This window comes from Euphorbia lathyris, chromosome 1 (genome assembly GCF_963576675.1).
Source record: "Euphorbia lathyris chromosome 1, ddEupLath1.1, whole genome shotgun sequence".
NCBI lineage: Eukaryota > Viridiplantae > Streptophyta > Magnoliopsida > Malpighiales > Euphorbiaceae > Euphorbia > Euphorbia lathyris.
In genome coordinates, this window is record NC_088910.1 from 126,309,850 (window position 1) to 126,324,816 (window position 14,967).

Here is a 14,967-nt window from a genome sequence, read left to right on the forward strand (position 1 = left end):
AATTTTTCTTTACAAATTTTTGTAATGGATATTAAATAAAAAAAATAGGCATGAATTCTCATTGTGACTGCCCTAATATATATTTTATTATTTATATTTATTATCCACAGTTCTTATTAAACCGTAAAATATAAAATGGAAAAAACGTGAAAACTACAAATTGTAAAAAAAAACAGAAAAAATGTGAAAACACGGAAAACAAACAAAAACTAATAAGGATGTTCCCATGTATATGAAAATTTGAGAATAATTGAAGTTTTTAACTACATTTGACGAAGGAAACATAAGAAGTGTAATAGTAATTATATTTCACTAATTTTTTAGAAATTTGTCAACCAAACATTATAATACAATCACCATTACATTCAATTTCATTACAACTTTGATTACATTACAATATAGATTGCATTACATTGCATTACAGCATACCAAACGAGACCTTAATATTAATTTTTGTTATAATTTCTCACACCAAATTCTTTGGATTCCAATTCTGTTCTTTTCATTGAGATATGTAGTTATGGCATATCCCTTGAATTAATGTCCACAGTAAGTGAAATATGCAATGGCATAATGGCAGGGGAGTAGATGAGGGTGTGCAAAGAGCGCTTCCGCATGGGGCCTCAAAATTATAAGGGCCCCAAAATTTAAGATGTGCTTAGTAAAATATAGATATTAGTTTAAATTAAAAAATAATAATAACATAATGTAATAAGATTTATTTACACTTTTTCACTGCATTGAGTGCGTATGTGATTTAAATATTCAACCATTCAAAATTTACAACCTTAATACAAAATTCTATTAATTATTAAGGGTTTAAGAAAAATTTAGCACAGGAGCCCCAAATTTTTTAAGACGGCCCTGCATAATGGTATGAAGCATAAACCCATAACTTCCTATGTTGTTTTCGATTCATCTCATAATATGCTGACTGAATTTCCAATATAAGAATTTATTATATACTTATATTATATTGTGTCTTAATTAGGGAGAGCATTGACTTCCCATTCTGGCTGTATAAATTACAGGTATGAGTTGTTATTGATATACAAATGAAGTATCCTTCTGCATGGGTTCGCTCTCCTTCTACAAGGTCAGACCTTTTATAAATATACATAATATGTGGGGCAAACGGTTTTTTATTTTTAATTTTTTAAGAACTATGGGGTCAACAATTAGTATAAGAATTTAGTTTTTTTTTTAGAAAAATGTTTCTAATGAAAAAAAAAAAAAAATACAACAAGCTAATATATGGAATAAAACATCACACAGTTACAGTTTAAAACCAATATAACATCCACAAAAGATAAAATTAACTACAAAGAATAAAAAAACCAATAAAAGGCATAAAATAAAATAAATTATAATTATAGTATTTTATAAATTTTTATTACGTGGACCTGTTAACAGTTCTATTAAATGTTAATATTAATATTATATTATTTTTATTATTATTGATAAAGTAAATCATTTTAATTTAATTTAATTATTATTATTATTATATAATATTATTATTATTATTATTATAACAAAGATCAGGAGGGGGCGGAGGAAAGAAAGAGGAAGAATAGGTTTTGGGTCAGAACAAAAACGCCTCCTCTTTTTTCAGTCTGCGCAACATTTGAGTTATTTCCCTTTTAATTTTAATTTCGTTCATAACTTCTCACTCCAGCCATCTTTTAGAATGAAAATTATACCATTAAATTCCTTGTTTCGTGAAGAACATTTTAAGACCAATATTGATATTTTTCTGACCGAAAATTATGGTGATCGGAGTGGGTATTTCTCACCGGCAAAGTGTTAGATCTTAACCTTTTAGACGATTCTAGTTGTGAAAGGGGTATACTTTTGGACTCTCCTGATCGTTGGCTATCTCGTGATAGTCTCGGTTCGCGATTCCAACATCTCCGGCAAACTTCCGGCGGCCGACCACCGTGCTCCGGCGATCTCCGGGGAGCCAATAACGGGTCAATTAGAACCCGAATAATTTGATTAGCTTTTGGGACAAGAGGTAAACTTAATTGCTTAAGTTATATATATATATCTATATATATATTTATATGTTTATGTGAGTGTCTATTAATACTTTGTCATCGAATAATTAAATGTATGTTGAATGAATACTGAGTATTTAGGTTATTATTTAATTGGTACTTGATTTATATATATATGGTGATTTGAGACGTGGAGTTTGAAATGTTCTCTGTATGGTTGAATTTATTGAAATAAGGCTTTGTTCCTTTTAAAATCATGTTGCTCATGTATTTACCTATTGAGGTATTAGCTGTGAAATTATACCATGATAGAATTGGAATGTATATGAGTTCAGAAGTTTATAAATTACGAAATTGTATTGGATTATGTTTGAGTTAGAACAAAACATAAATAGCTAGCTTCGGTGAGTATATTCAATGGTTTGGAGGTTTGTTGATACTGTGATCACAGACACCTGGGTAGGGTGTTATTTTACTCTAATTGAGTTTATACTGTGTCCTGAAACTGGGGGCGATAGCAGTACCGTATTATCGAAAAAAAAAGAAAGAAAAAAGAAATCATTACGAGGTTAAAAAGGTACTATTGTTAACCATGAGACCATTGAGTATATTTCACTTAGGTCTAGCTGGGCCCTTAAAAATAAAGATAATAAATTATAATTTTGTTATTTGACGTAAATCGAGTCACATACGAAATGAGATGGTTATATCTTATTCTTTATTCTTGATTGATTGATGATTGATTGTTTGACTTATTAAATGTTAAGATGTATGAAATTAATTAATTATATATATATATATATATATATATATATATATATATATATATATATATATATATATATAAACATAGGTAATTATGCTTATTGAGTAGGTAGCTCACTCTTTGCCACGTTGAAATTTTCAGGCTAGGTTCAAAGGTTCTCCTATTGCTAGATTTTCAGGTTTACCCGCATTCTGGCTGGCCAGCACAAGCGTCTCATTCTCATTAGAAATTTTATGGACATTTATTAGAATCAATGTATTGTTGGACTAGATTGCTTTGTTTAGATTAAGTGAACTCTTATTGATCAATTACATTATTTTATTGGTTATTGAACCTTTTGAATAATGATTTTTGATAGGTAATAATAAATAAGGAGGCTTTATTTGATTATATTGCTGTTTGTATGCAATTATGATAATTACTTGGATTTTTGTGTGTTTTCAATGTGACCCGGGACGGGGGTTACACAAAACAACAATAAAACATATATTTTTCGTAAATCCAAATATGTAGAAAGACTGCAATTCAAACTTCATCTTTTAGATCATTCCGAACATTCGAATCTGAGTCCTTAAGATATATTATATATTTATAAGGTCCTTAAATTTTATCTTATCAACTCTTTAGTCTACTCATTTGTGTTTGTACATAAAAATACAATTATCCAGTTATAAAACTTAAAAAACTTATCTTTTAATTTTCAAATTTAATCAAAATAGCTTTAATGAGGTTGGTATAGTATATATATACTGAAAGTACTGTGCTTATTTATGTTAATTATAATTTTATTTTTATTTTCTTAAATTTTATTATTATTTTTATTTATTTTTTATCATTATATCTTTAAACAAACATAAACATTATTATGAATTTTTTATCATTTTAAAAAAATCCTATTTTTATTTAATTATTTAGTTCATCTATAAAGTTTATTAGAAATAAAAATATATCACTTTTACTATTTTATATAGTTCTAATCATATTTTAATATATTTTAATATATTTTAAGACGAGTTTTTAATGAATAAGTTTTACACTACTAAACTAAATTTTTATAATTATATAAAAATTTATAAATTAATTAATTAATATTGAAAAGATTACGATTATATGGGAAAAAGGAAAAAACACATAAAATATTAAAAATAAATGTTTTATTATCAAAACATGGAGTAAAGAGTAATTTTAGTATTTTAAATCTTATTTAATTAAATTTAACCGTTGATTCAAATATAAGAACTAAAGAGTTGACAAAGACAATAAGGACAATATAATTATTTCTAAAAATAAAGTAACTAACTAAGGTATGTTTACAAACACAAAGAAATGATAATTATTTACTGTAATATATATATACATAAAATATTTAATGCGGGGTTAGATAAAATGAATAGAAACAAATAATTACTAAGAATATCTCCAACAGCCTTTTATTTTGCTCTTAAGTTAAAATTTGAGAATGAATAATTAAAAATCAGCTCCAACAGCCTCTTAACGGCTCCTCAAATCACTAAGAGCATTTTCATCAACTATATTAATAGAGAGTGTCATTCCACTCTTACTGCCTCCTTATTTTATTTTTTTATTGATAATTTCTTGTTGAAGAGTCTCTCTCTCCTCACTATTGGTAACTACAATAATAATTAATAATTTTAATAATAAAATAATAAATAAGGAGTGAATATGAAGAGTATTGTTGAAGACGATATGTATTAGTTATTGAAACACTTTTCCACATGATTTTGATGTGACAAAATTATTTAAGTTAATCCATGATTAAGAGGCAATTAAATTTAAGTGCTTTGATTTAGTTGTACTAATATGTTTGTTCAATGTTGAGTATAAGTATAAATGAAAAACAGAAATAAAAAGTAAGACATGACGAAGTCAGCATGAGAACACAGCACAAGCTGAGTGGAGTGCAACTCAGCATAACAGAAGAAAAGTCATCTTCAGAACAAACGCTTGAAGATGAAGCTGACCAAAGAAGCTGAGTGGAACGCAACTCAGTATCAGAGAAGTCTTCCTCTAAACTAAAGCTTGCAGACGAAGCTGACTACGGAAGCTGAGTAAGAATGACTCAGAAACAAAGAACAAAAGCAACGTCAATAAAGTCAAGCTGAGTGTTCGTCAGGACAACACGAATGATCCGTTTGCTAAAAGACAAGATCCGACAACTGTCTGCACCAATAACAGAAGCTTTGGAATTACGCACAGAGTCAATTTCGAGATGCATGGGTCAACTGTCCGTTAGCTAAAAGATGAAACTGGCACTAAAAGACGAACCTGTAGGAAGAAGACAAGCCTGACGTTTGTGGAATTCAGACGACGGGATTGGCCTGTAAATCAGAAGCTGACCAGAACAATGACGCAAGAAAGAGCCGTTTGAATTCAACGGATAGATCCAGATTCAAATGATTGAGACTTCAGATTTCAACTATAAAAGGACAAGTTCATTCTTGGATCCTTTGCCAATTGCCGAAAAATACAAGAGAAAAAGATATACATACAAAGCACATTCAAACAAGAAAAAGATCTTACACCAAACTTCTATTTCTCTGTAAAAGCTAGAGTGAATTTGTATTCATCTAAAGTGTTCTTTATTTATAAAGAACAAGTTTGTATCAATTGTAAAATTGAGAGAGTGGTGCTGAGTACTCGGTTTTAGTACTAAGCGGTAGAGAATCTGAGCGTTCGGTTATAGCGCTCAGTAGGAGTTGAGTAGACGAATAGAGGAAGGTACTCTTGCATATTCAACTGCCTTGTAAACGGTTTGTGCTCTACCTTTAAAGAGCTCAGTATTGGATTGAAAAAGCCCGGAGGGATTCTAGGGACTGGACGTAGGTGGAGAGGCCGAACCAGGATAAGTCTGCTGGGTAATTTCTAACTCTCTCTCAGTATATATATATATATATATATATATATATATATGTATGTGTTGCTTGATTAAATTGCTCAGGATATAAATTATAAAAGCTGACACTGAGTAATCTTGGTGCTGAGTTGGAAGCTGACCACAAGTGTTAATTCCCAACTCACAAGTAAAACAGTTCTAGTCAGCATCTGACTAAAGCTGTCTTACATCTCTCGGTCGTGCTGGCCTAAACTAAGTTAAGTAACTTAAAGAATTGATTAAGTCAGCATAATTAAGCGAAAAAGTTACATTAGTTCCTAACCCCCCCCCCCCTCTTGGAACTAATCATACGGGACCAACAAGTGGTATCAGAGCTCAGTAGCTCACTACTCAAAGATATAACTATCTTGAGCTGATCCCGATAAATGGATGAGAATAGCACTCGTTTCCTTCCAGGAAATCAAACAACACAGATTCTCCCCGAGGGATTATCGATTAGTCGGCCTCCCTTGTTTTTCGGATCAAATTATACATTTTGGAAAAACAAGATGAAAAACTTTATTCAAGCTACAAACATGAGTGTGTGGCTTGTAATAGTTCAAGGCCCATATGTGCCTTACAAAACTGTTGACAACGAAAAAGTTGTCAAGAGTGAAACTGAGTGGTCAGAAGATGACCTTAGAAAACTACAAAATAATGCTTCGGCTATCAATATGCTTCACTGTGCATTAGATGCTGCAGAGTACAACAAAATTTTAGGTTGTGAGTCAGCACAGGAAATATGGAAGAAGCTGGAAGTGACCTATGAAGGTACCAGCAAGGTCAATGAGTCAAAGGTGAACCAACATATGCGATTATACGAGCTGTTCGAGATGAATGAGAATGAAGACATCTCGAAAATGAACTTAAGGTTCACAAATATCATAAATGAGCTTAAAAGACTCGGCAAGATCTTCACAGAAGAAGAGCAGGTGAAGAAAATCCTGAGGAGTCTACCCAAGAGCTGGCAAGCTAAGAAAACTGTTATGGAAGAAGCTCAGGACTTGACCACGTACAAATATGACGGGCTGATCGGATCTCTGCTGACTCATGAGATCTCAATGAAGAACTTTGAAGCTAAAGAAAAGTCAGAAGACAAGAAGCAAAAATCACTTGTCATGAAAGCTGACTCAATAGAAGCTGACTCATCGGACGATGAGGAGATGGCCATGTTCACCAGGAAAATGAAAAAGTTGTTCAGAAAGAATAACAAGAACAGCAAAAGTTCATTCAGAAGAAGCGATAAGTACAAAGCTGAGTCCAACGACAAATACAAAAAGGACAGCTCCAAGTCTGTCACGTGCTTTGAATGCCACCAAACTGGGCACATTAAATCAAGCTGTCCAAATCTGAAGAAAGAAAAGAAAAGTAGCAGAAAAGCTATGGTGGCGATGTGGAGTGACAGTGATGAGTCAACCTCATCAGAAGCTGATGCAAATAAGACAGCAAATATATGCTCCATGGCCGACGACGCTACTGGCCACTGCCAATCTGAGCAAGCTGACCTCTCAGATGACACTGACCAATAGGACCACTCTAATGAGGTAACATCTCTTCTCTTGCTTAGAAATGAAATGGTTAACGCCTTGAGTGATCTATATACACTGACTAAAAAGTGCAACAAGAAAATAAAGGCACTCAACAGGCGATGTGATGAGATTGAAAAGGTCAAACTGAGTGACCTCCATTATCTTATCCAAGACAACACCAGGCAAGATGAAAATCTAAAAGTCATGCATGGTTTTGTCTCGGAAGTCCAAACTGAGTCAAAGAAGCTTAGAAAGGACATCACAACCATACAGAACCAGCTGAGTAAATCGGCTAAGAAAAGGTTCTATCCCAATGCTGAGTTTCAAGGTACTGGTTAGCATAAACAGTACACTCAGCAAAACAGTCAGTGTGACTGTTGTGGGAAAAGAGGGCACACCATTGATGTGTGTTGGTATACTCGGCGGAATGTCCAATGTGACTTCTGCGGAAAGAAAGGCCATACCACTAAGGTATGTTGGCATGCTCAGCACAATCGTGCTGACCAGAAACAAAATCACTCTCAAAGGGTGACCTATTGTGACTTTTGTGGTAAAGCTGGCCACACAATAAATATATGTCGTCACAAATTAAAACATGATGTAGCATTTGTCTATGCTAACCAACGAGAACCCAAAAAGAATTGGGTACCTAAAGATGAATGATTCAAAATGCAGGTGAGCCTGAGGTGCGTGGAGAAGTCAAAGCTTTGGTATATTGACAGCGCATGCTCGAGGCATATGACTGGTGATGAAACTCAATTCATCACACTTGAGCATAAACGAGGTGGAAGTGTAAGCTTCGGAGACAATAAAAAGGGTAAGATAGTCGGTTCAGGTACTATCGGAGGTAACCCTACTATTGAGTCAGTCTCCTTAGTCAAGGGTCTCAAATATAACCTATTGAGCGTAGCTCAGCTGTGTGACAGCGGTAGAAAGGTTGTATTTGATGCCACTGAGTGTCGGATACTCGAGGGAAAAACAAACAATTTGATTTTAACTGCCCTTCGCGTTGACAATGTGTACATGTTGAGTTTAGAAAAGAATTTTTCAAAAAATATATGCTTAGTGTCAAAGGAAGATAATTCCTGGCTATGGAATAGGAGACTTGGTCATGTAAGCATGGACCTCCTTGCCAAACTAGCAAGAAAGCAATTAGTTGAGGGATTGCCCAAACTTAGATTTGAGAAAGATCAATTATGTAATGCTTGTCAGCAAGGTAAACAAACTAAAAAGTCTTTTCAAAATAAAAATATTGTCTCAACCAAGCGTCCATTGGAATTACTACACTTTGACCTTTTTGGACATCTCCAGCCACTCAGCTTGGGCGGTAAGAAATTTTCCTTAGTCATTGTAGACGATTTCTCTCGGTATACATGGATCATCTTGTTGAGTAGCAAGGATGAAACATTTGAGATGCTTTCCACGTTAGTAAAAAGGCTTGAAACTGACAAAGACCTAAAAGTAGCTCATATTAGAAATGATAATGGCGGAGAATTCAAAAACCAGCTGTTTGACGAATTCTGTGAAGTCAGTGGCATTGACCATAATTTTTCTGCTCCTAGGACTCCTCGACAAAATGGGGTTGCTGAAAGGAAGAACAGAACAATAGTTGAAATTGCTAGGATAATGCTGAGCGAAAATAAGCTTCCAAAGTATTTCTGGGGTGAAGCTGTCCACACAGCATGCTATATACTCAATAGGGCTTTATTATACCTATACTCAAGAAAACCCTTTATGAACTTTGGAAAGGACGAAAGCCCAACATTGGATACTTTCGTGCCTTTGGGTGTAAATGTTTTATACTCAACACAAAAGAAAACCTTGCTAAATTTGATGCTAAAGCTGACGAAGCAATCTTTCTAGGGTACTCAACTAACAGTAAAGCATATAGGGTGTATAATAAACGAACTCAGGTTGTAGAAGAGTCTGTACATGTTGAGTTCGACGAAAGTGACCCTGCAGGAAAGACAACTCAGTCTACCGAAGATGACCCAAGCTCAGCTTCCGCTGACCAAAATGGAGCCGCTGAGTCATCACCACACGGGCTGACCAAAGGTAAAAGCGAACCCGAAATTACCTTTACTGACCGGCCTAAAACTGCAGAGATTGTTGAAACACCTACTGCTGACAACTCAACATTACCCAAAAAAATTAAAATTCCAAGAGGACACTCGGAGAACTCCATTCTTGATGCTGCTGAGAACAACCTGATGACAAGAAATCAACTCAGGAGATATCTTAGCAATGTTGCGTTCATCTCAGTCTATGAACCAAAGAACTTCACCGATGCTGAGCACGACGAATTCTGGATCAATGATATGCAAGAAGAGCTTGATCAATTCAAAAGAAATGAGGTATGGGATTTAGTACCAAAACCTAGGAATCAAAAGACCATAGGAACTAAATGGGTCTTTAGAAACAAATTAGATGAGCAAGGCAATGTAGTCAGGAACAAAGCCCGACTTGTAGCCCAAGGCTATAGTCAGCAAGAGGGCATTGACTATGGTGAGACCTTTGCTCCCGTTGCTAGGTTAGAGGCTATACGTATATTGTGTGCATATGTTAGTTTCATGAACTTCAAACTATATCAAATGGATGTCAAAAGTGCTTTTCTTAATGGATTTATAAACGAAGAGGTATATGTTAGTCAGCCTCCAAGGTTTGAAGATCCAAAATTTCCAAACCACGTTTATAAACTCAAGAAGGCCCTATACAGCCTGAAACAAGCACCACGTGCTTGGTACGAGAGGTTGACCAGTTTCCTGCTGACCAGGAACTATGTTAGAGGCAAAGCTGACACAACCTTATTCATTAAGAAAAAGGGCAAAAATACCCTGCTGGCACAAATTTATGTAGATGATATAATCTTTGGTGCTACTGATGAATCTACGTGCAAAGAATTTAGTAAACAGATGCAAACTGAGTTCGAAATGTCAATGATGGGGGAACTCAACTTCTTCCTTGGACTACAAATAAAGCAAGGGAAGAACGGCATCTTCATCAGTCAGTCTAAGTATGCCAAAAAAATGTTAAAGAAATTCGATATGGAAGAATGTAAGCCCATATCTACCCCAATGGGTACTGACATTGTCCTTGGTGCTGACGAGAAAGCTAAGTCAGTAGATAGTAAATTATATCGAGGTATGATTGGCTCTCTACTTTATCTTACTGCTAGTAGACCTGACATTCAGTACTCATTATGTTATTGCGCAAGATATCAGGCTGACCCCAGGGAATCTCACCTTATAGCTGTAAAAAGAATTTTTAGATATTTGTAGAGCTCAGTTAATGCAGGTTTATGGTATCCAAATACAAATGACTTCACACTCATTGGATACACTGATGCTGCCTATGGACGAGATAAGCTAGAGCGTAAGAGTACTTCAGGAGGGTGTCACTTCCTTGGAAGCTGTCTAGTATCTTGGTTCAGCAAGAAGCAATCATCAGTGGCCCTGTCAGCAACTGAAGCTAAGTACATTGCTGATGGAAGCTGTGTGGCCCAGGTCCTATGGATTAAGCAACAGCTGGAGGATTATGGAGTACAAACTGACATAATTGAAGTCAAATGCGACAATAAGAGTGCTATTGACTTGTCCAAAAATCCAATCCAACACATCAGGATGAAGCATGTCAGCATTCGACATCACTTCATTAGAGATCATGTACTCAAAGGGGAGATAAAGCTGACCTATGTACCAATAGATGAACAGCTTGTGGATATCTTTACGAAGCCTCTGGCTCGTGAGCAATTCAAGATACTAAGGGAAGCTATCGATATGTCTAATCCTCTTCAATAAAATTCTATGTTTAACTTGAATGTTGAGTGATTACCATGCTGAGTGATTTGTGCTAAATTAGTAACTATTGCATGCTGAGCTAAATATGTAGTAGACATACATGCTGTGTGATTACCTTAAACTGAGTTACTAAGCATACAAATATTTTGTCTACGTAAAACTGTGCACTTAAAAAGACCAAAACGCTTGGTATTCTAGATGCTGAGTAAAGCCAGTAAATAATAAATGCTAGCACACGCATTGAATAGCCACCTAGGATAATGCCAGCGCAATAATTAGAAAACACATGCGCCGATTGTGTCATAAATGCCAGAATAATTGTCGATTGATCATCTCGAGGCCAAACCGCCACTCCAACGTATCAGATCAGCTTGGCATTTCTATAAATAGTGGACGAATTCCCACTTGTCTCTCTTTACATCTGAAATTTCTGGCATTCAAAATCTCTCTCTCTTTTAAATCCCAAAATCCTCTCGAAAATTCTCTCAAAAGAATCATGTCTGATGATTCCCAGAATATCTCCGGTGCCGATTACGACCAAAATCGCTCCGATGAAAACTCTCCGTCTCCTGCTCAGTAGGACTACGACGAGACTTCTACTGAGTCTCATGGACATGGTCAGCATGACCAAACTAAGGGTTCAACTCCAAGCAAAAACCTTCAAGCTGACCAAGCAATCCCTTCGAAAAGGAAGAAGGAAAAGAAAGACAAGCAGCCAAAGGAAGATGTATTCCTTCCTGTGTACAACAACGTCAAGAGTTGTGAGGTACTCCGGTGCCGCTGGTTCTCTAGGGGATTCATAGAGGCTGAGCAACCGTTCTGTGAGTGGATCTCCAAAAATGGCTGGTCTGAATTCTTCTCTCTCCCTGGAAATACCTTCCCACAGTTAGTAAGGGAATTTTACACAAACCTCAGGGTTAACAAGGACAATGTTGACCATCTGGTAACCAGTGTCAAAGGTAAAAGCATAACGATTACTCCATCCTATCTAGCAACTTTGCTAAAGCTGCTGGCCAAAGGTAAAGAATTCAAGACCACAAACGCCAAACTCGACTACCCTGTTGAGTTCTGTAAACCGAAGGATCACAAAGGAGAAATAGCCAGCACGTGTATGGGTCAGAATCAAAAAATGGCTCATTACATCCTGACCAACTTCATCTTCCCTAAGGTCAACTCCGCCTCATCTGCCTCAAACTTCGAGCAGTGCTTCATTTGGCACATGCTGACCTACAAACCACTCAATATGCTCGTCTTTCTTATCGGTACATTTCAACGGAGTACCGGGAAACTCAGGATGGGATCCCTCATCACGAAAATTCTCCAGGACCACCAGGTGAGCACTGTCAGGGAAATAGAAATTTGGGGTACAGAAATAACGGCTGCACTGCTGTTTGGGTTAGCATACAACCAACCCCTCAAGTCTAAGAAGGGAAATGGGGTTATTGAAGAAAATGAGGGAGAAGTTAATGCTGAGGAAGGAGCACAAGCTATGCCGACCAAGAAAGGAAAGAAAGTGGTGGTGAACAAGGAACCTGTTGATCGCACTAGACAGGATAAGAAGAGGAAAGCTGCCCAAGACATTAATTCAGCTCCGAAGAAGATTCGGTTTGTATCAAGTGCGAAGAAAGATGATACTGAGCAAGGTCAGGAGGAACCTAAGTCAGCAGAGAAACGAAAAAGGCAAGTTGAGCCTGAGGAAGAAAGTGAGGAAACCCCCAAACAACCTTTGCAAAAGAAGAAGAAAACTTCTGGGTTAAAACCGCTTGATGCACTTCCTCTTGACTTTTTAGTCTCTGAAGACTCACATTTTGTGAGAAGTCAAGAAATCGATCTCGAGAAACCTCCCACTGACCAAGGAGAAGAACTGGGTAATATTGAAGGTCAGTTTGATGGTGAAAAGACAGATGATGTTGACCAAGTAAGGATGTTGATGCTGAGCAAAATCAAACAGTTGATGCTGAGCAGACTGAGAATCCAACTGAGCAAAGTAAGGCAGTTGATGCTGAGTCCACAGCAAAAGAAAAAGCTGTGAGTGATCTCAATGCTGACCTTGGGCTGAACTCCTCTTCTGAGTCCCTTGACTCAATTGCTGTTGATCCCTCTCCTCCAACAAATAAACTCAGCACAGGCAAACGACTTAAACGAAAGGCTCAAAAATCTCCAGTCATTGACCTTTTGGACGATTCTCCCCTAAGGGAACCGATCTCTGACCTTACCACACTCCAGTTCCAATTCTTCTCCACCGTCATTGAGCCAACCCCATATCAACTTAAGGAAAAACAAGCCTCTGTTTCTCAAGCTGAGGAACAAGCGGACCCCAAAGCTCCACAAGGTCCTGTTTCTGCCGAGCAAGAGCTTGAAGTTCCTGCTACTCAAGACAAAGAGTTAGCAAAGGAAAATCCTGCTCAGGTCAGCACTGAATTCCCTCAACCTTCCCAAATTACTCCAACACAGACTGACACTGAGCAGGTCAATATCTCTACCGATCCACCTCTTCCAAATCCTTTATCGCAGAGTGATAACCAGCCAGTTCCTGCTGGTGATCTGAACAAAAGACCAGCTGCTGACCACGCTGGCACATCTAATTCTGGACAGCACCAAACACCTCCTCCATTCGGTGCTATTCCAATGTCGGCCTCTGAACCACAAACTGATGAATCCTATGCCTTCTTGCATGCCACTGAGTCTGGATGAAGAATCATCGACTCAGCTCAAGCCCTACTTCAAGATATTCATCAGCCTTATGCCGATGATGCTGGGTCTGCTAATGTTGAGCCAACTCAACTTTCCTCTGCTAATGTTGAGTCTGCAGTACTCTCAAGCCACACTTAAACATGTCCGGCATACCAATGCTCAGCGTCAGTTCTATGATGCTGCTTTTGTTGGGGTTTAGTGTCCTATAGACAATTGTTCTAGGATACAAACTTAATGTAAATGAAGTGTTCTTTATATCATTTGTTTTAATGAGATATATGTTTTATAACTATATAAAGGCAATCCCTTTTAAGAACTAAATAAAGTCTAATAAAAGGAAATCTGCAAGTTTGTTTAAAGTGATTATAAAGTGTTCATACAAGCATGAAGTGAGACGAAACTTTATAATAAACTAATAAACTTAAAACCACCCCAAGTCAAGTAATATGTTCAGGATTGACATATCACTATTGAGACTTGCATGTGACAATGTCTTTTGTCCCAACAGAAAGCTGATCTCACAAGCTTCATATATACAGATATCTGGATAGTTACATGGATCCGATGAAAAGAAGTTCATTAGGATTGGGGACCCGACTTGAGATAACAGGATGGGTAGATTCATCCTTGTCACCTGTTCATCTCATTGGTATTAATAGGTATAAATAATCCTCAGACTCAAAGGAATGTTAATTGGTAATTCTGGATTACGGAATGTGATGCTTTGATCCTGTTGTAACACGATCCTTAACAGAGATGACTCTGGGGTGTGAACAGCAGACGTTGGGTATCACAGGAAGTAATTGCGGGATCGTTATACATTGGATTGAGCATTTATCACTCCCGATAAATGGGAGATATGTCCATGGATCGCTTGTGGAAGACTTGACTCTAAATCCTTGCAAAAGATTGAAATGAGATTTCTCTTAACCTATCTAATTGGAGTTGACTCGGCCAGAACAAGTAAAACGAACGTCTCGCTATATGTGACTTGACATTATCCATAGTCATAAGATTCAGTTCAAGGACGTAGTTGATAAAGGATCGAATTATACAGTAACTAATACAGAAAGATCAACGACAGAATCAACCTGTCTTCTTATAGCTCTGGGGGAATGATTACGGACTTGCTAATCACATACTTTGTACATCATTCCGTTATGCAAAAGATTAAATATAATTCTTTGAAAATTAATTTAATAGTTGCATACGGCTAGAAGCAATAAGAACCTAATGGGTCACACATAAGACATGGAACCCAAAAGAGAGACAGATGTTAATTAATTGATGG